Here is an 8,811-nt window from a genome sequence, read left to right as displayed (position 1 = left end):
TTTTAAAAAATATTTATTTTCTGGAAATTTCTATGAGTTTTGGAAACGAAACGCATTTAGAATTTGATAGTATCGGGCTTGTATTCTAGTTTCGAATCCCGGTACAAGTCTTATATGTGAAATAAGATGAGTCTATGAAATTTGGTAAGAAACGGAAGTCGTTTGAGGTGATTCAGACCCGTAGTTGTGAAAATTACTACTTTAAAATTTTTTAAGATTTTCTTAGATTTCTATGCTAAATTCATTGTTTAAGAGGTTATTTTGGCGATTTGATCGCACGGATAAGTTCGTATGATGTTTTTGAATTAGTGTACATGTTTGGTTTGGAGTCTCGAGGGCTTGGGTGAGTTTCGGAAGGTTTTGAACTTAGAAAAGATTGCAGGTTTTCAGTTTTCTAATGTGCTGGGGTGTTCTTCTTCGCGTTCGTGGAAGGACTCTCGTGAATGCGAAGGGTTAGTCAGGCTGAAGGAAATCCCCTTCTAAGCGAATGCGAAGCCTTGGGGGTGTTTCCCTTCGTGTACGCGGACCTGCTATCGCGAACGCGAAGGCCTTTGGGCCTGGGGAGGGGGAAGGGAATTTTGTGCTACGCGAACGCGACTACTGGCCCGCAAACGCAAAGGCTCGAGGAGTCAAAGCTCTGTGAACACAAGCCCAATGTCACGAACGCGAATTTCACTTAGACCCAACTCTTCGCGAACGCGACAGGCCTATCGCGAACGCGATGAAGGACTGTCCAGTGATTTTAAAACAGAATCCATATCGTGATTTAATCAAAATTTTATAACTTCTTCTTCCAAACTCCAAATTGGGCGATATTTGAAAGAGGATTTCACCACCAATACATAGGTATGTAATCTTAGACTCATTTTCTTCAATTTCTATTAACACCCATTAGATTTCTAGGCTTAAATCATGTTCTTAAGGGTAGAAAATTAGGGATTTGGGTAAAGTTAGGGCTTTTTGTATAATTGTGATTTAGACCTCGTTTTGGGGTCGAATTTTGGAATTAATTATATATTCGGGCTTGTGGGTGAATGGGTGATCGGGTTTTTGTCCGAACCTCGTGTTTTGACCAAGCGGGCCCGAGGTCAATTTTTGACTTTTTGGAAAGAATGATGGAAAAGCTATAATTAAGCATTGGAATTTGATTGTTTAGCGTTTATTAATGTTATTAAGTCGATTATGTCTAGATACAACTGATTTGGAGCCGAATTCAAAAGGAAAAGTGGTGTTTGAGGCTTGAGTTTGCCGTGGAAGTTTGAGGCAAGTGTTTGGTCTAACCTTAGCTTGAGGAATTAGGAGTTGTGTCCTATTTGCTACTTGTTTCTTGTTGAGTACGACGTATACGCATGGTGACGAATATCTAAACGTTAGTGTCGAGCATGACCGTGAGTCTTGAATTGTAATTTATTGTGTTCTTAAATAATACTATGGATGCTTAAGTTGATGATTCTCTGTATTGAGCAAGGATCGTGATTATTCTCGTGGAGATTACTTATGACTATGTATTGGTGTTAGTTGAGGTAGTTAGATGTTGGAACAAGTTTGGTTATAGCTGTTCTCCCTTGCTGGGATGATGTTACTTATACTGTCGATTCCCTTGCCGGGATAGTGTAGTTCTTTATTGATCCCTTGCCGGGACTCTTGCTATGATTGTTGTTGACTGTATATGTGGATCAGGTTGCACGCCACAACAATGATATATTTGGATCGGGTTGCACGCCGCAACAATGATATATTTGGATCAGGTTGCACACTGGAAAAATGATATATTTGGATTGGGTTGCACGCCGCAACAATATTATATGTGGATCGGGTTGCACGCCGCAACAATGTTGTTATATATATCGGGATCGGGTTGCGCACCACAACAATTATTGATACAAAGTGTTTATAGATTGGGTAAGGGTATCTTATTGTTTTGCGGTGAGATCTGAGCTGTTCTTATGCTGTTACTCTGGATTTACTATTGACATTGATATACCCCCGCTGCATGTACCCCCTCCTATCCTTACTTGTTTATTTCTATTTTATTTTCCACTGTATATTATATAACTGCACAGGTTATTTAGTAGTCTGGTCCTAGCTTCATCACTACTTCGTCGAGGTTAGGCTAGGCACTTACCAGCACATGGGGTCGGTTGTGCTGATGCTACACTCTGCTCTATGTGCAGATTCCGGAGCAGCTCTTGGACCATAGCATTTGGGGGGCTACCTTCAGTTCACGCGGAGATCCAAGGTAGACCTGTAGGTGTTCGCAGGCCCTGGCGTCTCCTCTATCCTTTATTTCCTGTTTCATATATTTGATTCAGAAATAGTGCATCTTTTATTTTCAGACATTGTATTTAGCACTCTTAGACCGTCTAGGTACTGTGACACCAGTTTTGAGTGATTAAGGCTTAAACGGTTGTATTAGATTCATATTTCAGATATTTCACTATATTTCTTCCGCATTATTGAAATTTCCGCTCTTTTCACGTTATTACTATACAAATGTTAAAAGGTATAAAAATAGATAAAGGTAATCTGTTCAATAACTCGCTTGTTTAGTCACATCAGTAGGCACCCTCACGACTCCCGAGGGTGGAAAATTCGGGTCGTGACAAGTTGGTATCAGAGCTCTAGGTTACATGGGTCTCACAGTTCACAGACAAGCTTAGTAGAGTCTGAGGGATTGGTATGGAGACGTCTGTATTTATCACAGAGACTACAGAGTTAGGAAAAACTTCACATTCATTCCTTCCTGTCGTAGGAGCAGCCCGAGCCCCCAACAACAGCTCCCACGAGGGGTAGAGGGCGAGGCCGAGGCCGTGCTAGAGGCCGAGGTAGGGGAAGAGCTTAGCCCATAGTAGCAGCACTAACGGCGGAGCCTCAGGTTGACTTTGATGATGAGGTTCTGGCCAAGCAGTTATGGTGGGCCCAGCTCAGGTCCAAGAGGGGTTTATTGCTACTATAGTACTCCAGGATGCTCTAGTATGTCTAATGGGCCTTAAGGAGAGTGTCACCCGAGCAGGCTTGCTTCCCATAGCCCAAGCTGTCTCTCAGGCTGGAGGAGGAGTCCAGACTCCTGCTACTCGCACTCCAGAGCAGGCAGCTCCCCAGTTTCAGTCTCCAGCAGTTCAGCCAATTGGAGCAGTTCAGCCGGGAGTGGTAGCTCAGACCAGTGATGGAACAGCTATGTTTGTCGATGCTTTGTGGAGGTTGGATAGGTTCACCAAGCTCTTCACTACAACTTTCAGCGGTGCATCTTCTGAGGATCCCCAGGATTATCTAGATAGTTGTCATGAGGTTCTCAAGAACATGGGGATAGTTGAGACCAATGGGGTCGATTTTGCTACCTTTCGCTTGTCGGGATCCGCCAAAACTTGGTGGAGAGACTATTGCTTGGCTAGACCAGTCGGATTACCAGCCTTGACTTGGGAGCAGTTTACTCAGCTATTTCTGGAGAAGTTTCTCCCCATTACTCAGAGAGAGGCCTATCGGACGCAGTTTGAGCACCTCCACCAGGGTTCTATGGCTGTTACCCAGAATGAGATACTACAAAAAAACGCTAAATTTGCGGAGATTTTATTGCGAGGGTTACCATAACCTCCACAATTTATATCAAATTGAGGGGGTTTATTTAACCCCGCAAATATATTACATTTGAGGCGGTCCTTAACCTCCGCAACCCTTAAAAAAAATAGCGTCCACTAACCATAATATTTTCCTCTCTTTTTTCCCAAACCCCTCTAACATTTTCAGAAACCCCAAATTAAATTGTGTCACTTTGACCAAAACGTGCCCTCTGCTGGATTCTATACCTAACAGACCTCACCCACCAAATTAAACCTTTAACCAAAATGTTAATCAATTAGATTCCATTGTTGGTTTTGGTTAATCAAGCTCTGATTCCATTTCTTCTTCATTTCAAGCTCTCTGCTTTTCTTCAGTTCCTCATCTTATTAATCAATTGGATGTAAGCTGATTTGATTTTGCTCTTTCATACAAATTCATATCTATTAATCCTTTGATTTTGCTTTTTGGTCTTTCTTTCTTCATGCATGTGGGTTTTAAGTTTATTTTATCTGTTAATATGTGTTCCCTTTATTGATTTTTTCTCTTTCTTTCATCTTGATGTTTTTTCGATTCTCAACAGAAAGTAGCCGAAATTTGGTAGAATCTATGTATTTTGAAGAAGGATATAACACTATTTGTTGAAATCGAAATGTAAGTCCTCTTTCTCCTTTGGCATTAGGTATTACACCGGGTTTGTTGTTGTTGTTGTTGTTATCGTCGATGTCCTGTCCAATGTGGGAGGGCCTCGACTATTCCACTGACTGTGCTCTGAATTTGAGTCAATAGTGTGTGTATTGTTTAAAAGCTGATTTGCATTGATCGCCTAGTAAGTTACAAATTTATCAGATGCATGTCCAATTTAGTTAAAAACACATATATCAAAGCATTGTAAAATCTACTCATAAAACCTCTTCTACAGTGAGTCCATCTAACTGATTTTGTAGTTGTTCTCTGGTTAGTTTGCTAGATTGGTCACCGTAGACTTTCGGGTCCAGCTTACTAGTCGGAGGGAACTTCTGCAGAAAAAGAGTGTCAGTTCATCATTTTTCCCCTAAAAATAAGTAATTTCAGATTCATACATAGTGATGAGAGATAGAGATAATATGAAGTTCTTTTAAAAGTTGGACCTAAGGTTACTAATGTATGGTTCCTTTTTCCTTGTTTTGCATATAGACAAGAAAGAATTGTAAAGGGAAAAGTGGAAGTTTTAGATTACTTTAAGGGCAGAAATGCAGACAGGGTTTATTCCAGCTAACATCTCTCTTGCAAATTCTTCATCAGTCCTCCAATCTGACTTATCCTCTGTTGCAACCATGTAAAACTTTGAGAAACCACAAAGCAAAAAAAGAAAGGTTCCCATAAACGGGATTGACTTACTGTTACTCTTATCATCCAAAAGTACCTTTAATAACCTGTGGCATTGGATACTTAACCAACACCTGACCAACACTTTGAATAAATTCCTTATCTGACATCTCAATATATAGACTTCTTGTGTGGTTGCCTAACTGGAATGATATCTGTCAATACCTTCAAAGAAGACTCAATACCTAATTAGGACTGTTCAAAGAGCACAACTAAAGTATAAATAGGTTTTAGTTTTCTTCATAGGGTTGAATATTATTTTTTTTCCTTTCCAGATTTATAAATTCCTTTCCAGGTTTCTTTTCTTCACACAGTCAAAAAGGAGTTGTCTTGATTGTTGTATTGCTTTCTTGTAATTAATGTACTGAGACTCAGGGCTCGTTTCCTCTGATTTAGAAACTGATGTGGTTGAAAATTCTACTTGTAACTTCTTTGGCTTGACACATTCTTGTTTTGTTTTTTGTTAACATAAAAGTAGTTAGAGTTAAGATGTATATTTATAATATATTCTATATTGAAGATTGTTGTTGTCATAACAATAGTACTAGTACTTACTTTTAAGATCTTGGGATTCCACATCAGAAGATTCAGTTTCTTCTAACACTGACATAGGGCTGAGTTGCTTACTTTTTTCAAGAAAATCCAGTCTTAGGTTTAAACACAAGTCAAATATTAAAATGACAATCGCTTGAGCCTGTTGTACTAATTAAACACGCATGTAACAAGTTTCCGGCCTTGTTCACGTCGCAATTCTTACAAAATTTTATAATGTTATTGCGTTGATAGGTTACTAAATCATCCTTTCTCATGGAAATATTGTAGGTACAATAAACACTCTTGCTCAGAGAAATCCTTATCGGTGGATCACTTCTGAAAGGTTACTAAATCATCCTTTCTCATGGAAATATTGTAGGCACAGTAAACACTCTTGCTCAGAGAAATCCTTATAAGTGGATCACTTCTGAAAGGTTCCATATCAATACCTTCCAATGGATAAATCTTGGATTGGAATGCCTAGAAATACAACAAAGTATTTACTTGGTTTGAATCAATTTCTAAATTTTGCATTTAAGAATGCTTCTATAGGAGATAGAATAAAATGTTCGTGTCCTAAATGTGGTTTTGGGAAGTGGTAGACTAGAGAGATAGTATACGATCATTTGATTAGCAAAGCCATTCCTCAACCCTTTGTTCATTTATAAGCTGTCATATAAATTATAATTTCTCTAATAAATGACATCTCTAAGCCTAAAATCCGGAAGAAACAAATTATTTCACATATCGGTGGCTCCAAACCTAACTCCAGAAAAAGGGCTGATATGGTATTGATACATTTTGAATACTTTAATTGAACTAGAAACTATTCTTAGTTAGTTAAGTTAATGCGACTTTAACTTTTTCATTTATAGATGGCTGAGATTGGACAAAAGCCTGGACAAGGACAACTTTATCTCGCTACACATAGGAATGAAGATGGATCATATGTTAATGAGGCGTCAAAAGAGATATGCGTAAGTTTTTAATTTCTTCCATCAAATTTGCAATCATTTAGTACCTGATAAGACAGATGCTCTAGACGAATAACTTCATTAATATGGAATCTGACTCCCAATGGATAAAATAATCGAGTAGCTGCTTAGAGTATAGTCCTTGTATGTGATTACTAATACATTGGGTAAATTTAATCAAGTTGTAGTTTGAGAAATCAAATTTTTGTTTCTGTATTGCTACACTATCAAAGTGCAGAAAAGTTGTATCCCTGAACTAGCTAATTTTTTTGCTTCTGCTGAGCGTGCTAACTGATATCAGTAATATTGGCTAAGTTAATTATCATTCTACATTACTTTAGAGCTACACGACATTATCTGGGTACTAGATTTTATTTTCCAACCAACAAATTAAATAACTGCACATTTTAAGTTTGTGTAGTTAGTACTCGTAGCATTTTTATGATTACCACTGTACTAGTCGTGCATTAATTTTCTGGTAAAGTTCATGACTTTGAATTTATCTACCATAGTGAGTAATTGATTACTCCGATATCTACACATGAATTCTCATCAAATGTACATTTTTTATCTTTCATGTTGTTCTAAAGGGTCGTATCCCAAGGCTTAATGAGTAGCTTATTAAAACTAGACGATACTCCAAATTTTAGTTTCAAGTGGTTTTTAAATTTGCAATGGTAGCTTTAAATTAAAGTATCTAGGGCCTATTGAGATGAAGTTTCATTCTGAGGGGGGGGGGGGTGGGGTCCATATGAAGAGAAATGACAAGATTAGAATTGCTTTTTCTTTTTCAGTCATAGTGTTGTAATGTACTAAAAGAAGACAAGGGTGAAATGCTAGGAATTGGAGAGAAACTTTAATTTCAACCCATGCCAACTTTGTATTTGTGCACTACAAGACTAGAACTGTGACGTGAAAGCTGATGACATTAAGAAAAGAAATGTGCATATTGTCTCTTTTGTATGAAGACCAAAGCCAGCCACTATGTTTTCGTAGTCGTGCTTTTCAGGCTTTGTTTTTGTGTTCGGAGCTGTGATTGTCTAATTTTGCATAGTAAAAAAATATGAGGGCTGAGGCTTTCATAATCGCAAAAGAGCACTGATTTCAACATCCTATTTCTATTTCTGTGTAATTTGACGTTAAGAAACATGCTAAAATTGTACTCCCTCCACAGCAAATTCTCACAATGCTGCCTTCTGTTTCCACTACTGGTTTACTTCCTTTTGTTGATCATCCCTCACTTATCCCTTCAGATTTGCTTCTTGTTTTTTATGCTAAAGAAAAAGGCTTTAATTTGATGGATTCACAATTATCATCTGGTGTTTCATTTCAAGAAATTAATGGCAACCCTTTTCTCTACAGTCATCAAAACTTTAGGTTAATTATATTTTATTTTGATTTTTTTAGTCAGGTGATGCGGCTAGAGGATCCATTTCACCCATGGATGGAAGAAGATCATCTGGTGGAAGTAATCCTAACGAAAACCATTGAAGTTGCCTGCAAATGTATCTTACTCGATTGAATCGTCAAAGGAGATCTTTTGTCCATAATAATTAGAGTAGATGTTCTGTTTAAAGTTAGTTTTAAGACTAACTATAATACTTATGTTTTGTGTTTAGTGGATGGAGTAATTGTGTTTAAAGCAAATTTTTGAGACTAATGATAATTTACTTTAATGTATTTTATGGTTTATTAATATATTGATGTTACTTGATTCTATATAATCTGATGATGCTTCATTATATTAACATAGTTGAAATCAGATTAGTTATGAGTATAACCGTTGCCAAAAAACATAAAAAAATCAATGAATAGCGGAGGTTATAACTACCGCAATTTAATGTAAACTAATATTGTGTTTAAATTTGTAGGGGTTAAATAAAACTATTGTGGGGGTTTTGACTGTTGCAATATTTTTTAAACGTGTGTTCTTAAAAATCAAACTAATAAATTGTGGAGGTTAAACCGCCGGAAATACCTGCCGTTATATGATAACGGCGGTCTCCCATAAAACCCCCACAAATTGATTGCGGCGAACGTTATTGCAGGGGTTTTGAAAATTCGCTGTCACAGAAAATTGCGGAGGTTTCTGACCCCCGCAATATGTAAATAAAACCTATGTAAATTTAGCATTTTTTTGTAGTGAGACTAGATTCATCGACTTGGCTCGTCATACTCTTATCATACTTCCCCCCGAGAGAGAGAGGGTGAGGAGGTACATTGACGGACTTATTCAGCCGATTCGTCTTTAGATGGCTAGGGAGGCCGGGAGTGAGATCTCTTTCCAGCAGGCGGCCAATGTGGCCAGGAGAGTTGAGATGGTTCTATCACAGGGAGCTGGTCATGGGTCGGACAAGAGGCCTCGTCATTCAGGCAGATT

At 38.1% G+C, this 8,811-nt stretch overlaps 1 long non-coding RNA gene across 1 annotated transcript; it reads left to right on the top strand.

Annotated features, from left to right (window-relative positions):
* Nucleotides 1-3,678: 3,678 nt before the first annotated feature.
* LOC142172886 (uncharacterized) lies at nucleotides 3,679-8,150 on the top strand. The gene is made up of 5 exons (XR_012701980.1): nucleotides 3,679-3,958; nucleotides 4,139-4,209; nucleotides 5,746-5,800; nucleotides 6,333-6,434; nucleotides 7,839-8,150. It is a non-coding gene; the product is annotated as an uncharacterized LOC142172886 (long non-coding RNA).
* The last annotated feature ends 661 nt before the right edge of the window (nucleotides 8,151-8,811 follow it).

Source organism: Nicotiana tabacum, chromosome 18 (genome assembly GCF_000715075.1).
Source record: "Nicotiana tabacum cultivar K326 chromosome 18, ASM71507v2, whole genome shotgun sequence".
NCBI classification, from domain to species: domain Eukaryota; kingdom Viridiplantae; phylum Streptophyta; class Magnoliopsida; order Solanales; family Solanaceae; genus Nicotiana; species Nicotiana tabacum.
This window is presented reverse-complemented; position numbering and strand designations above follow the sequence as displayed.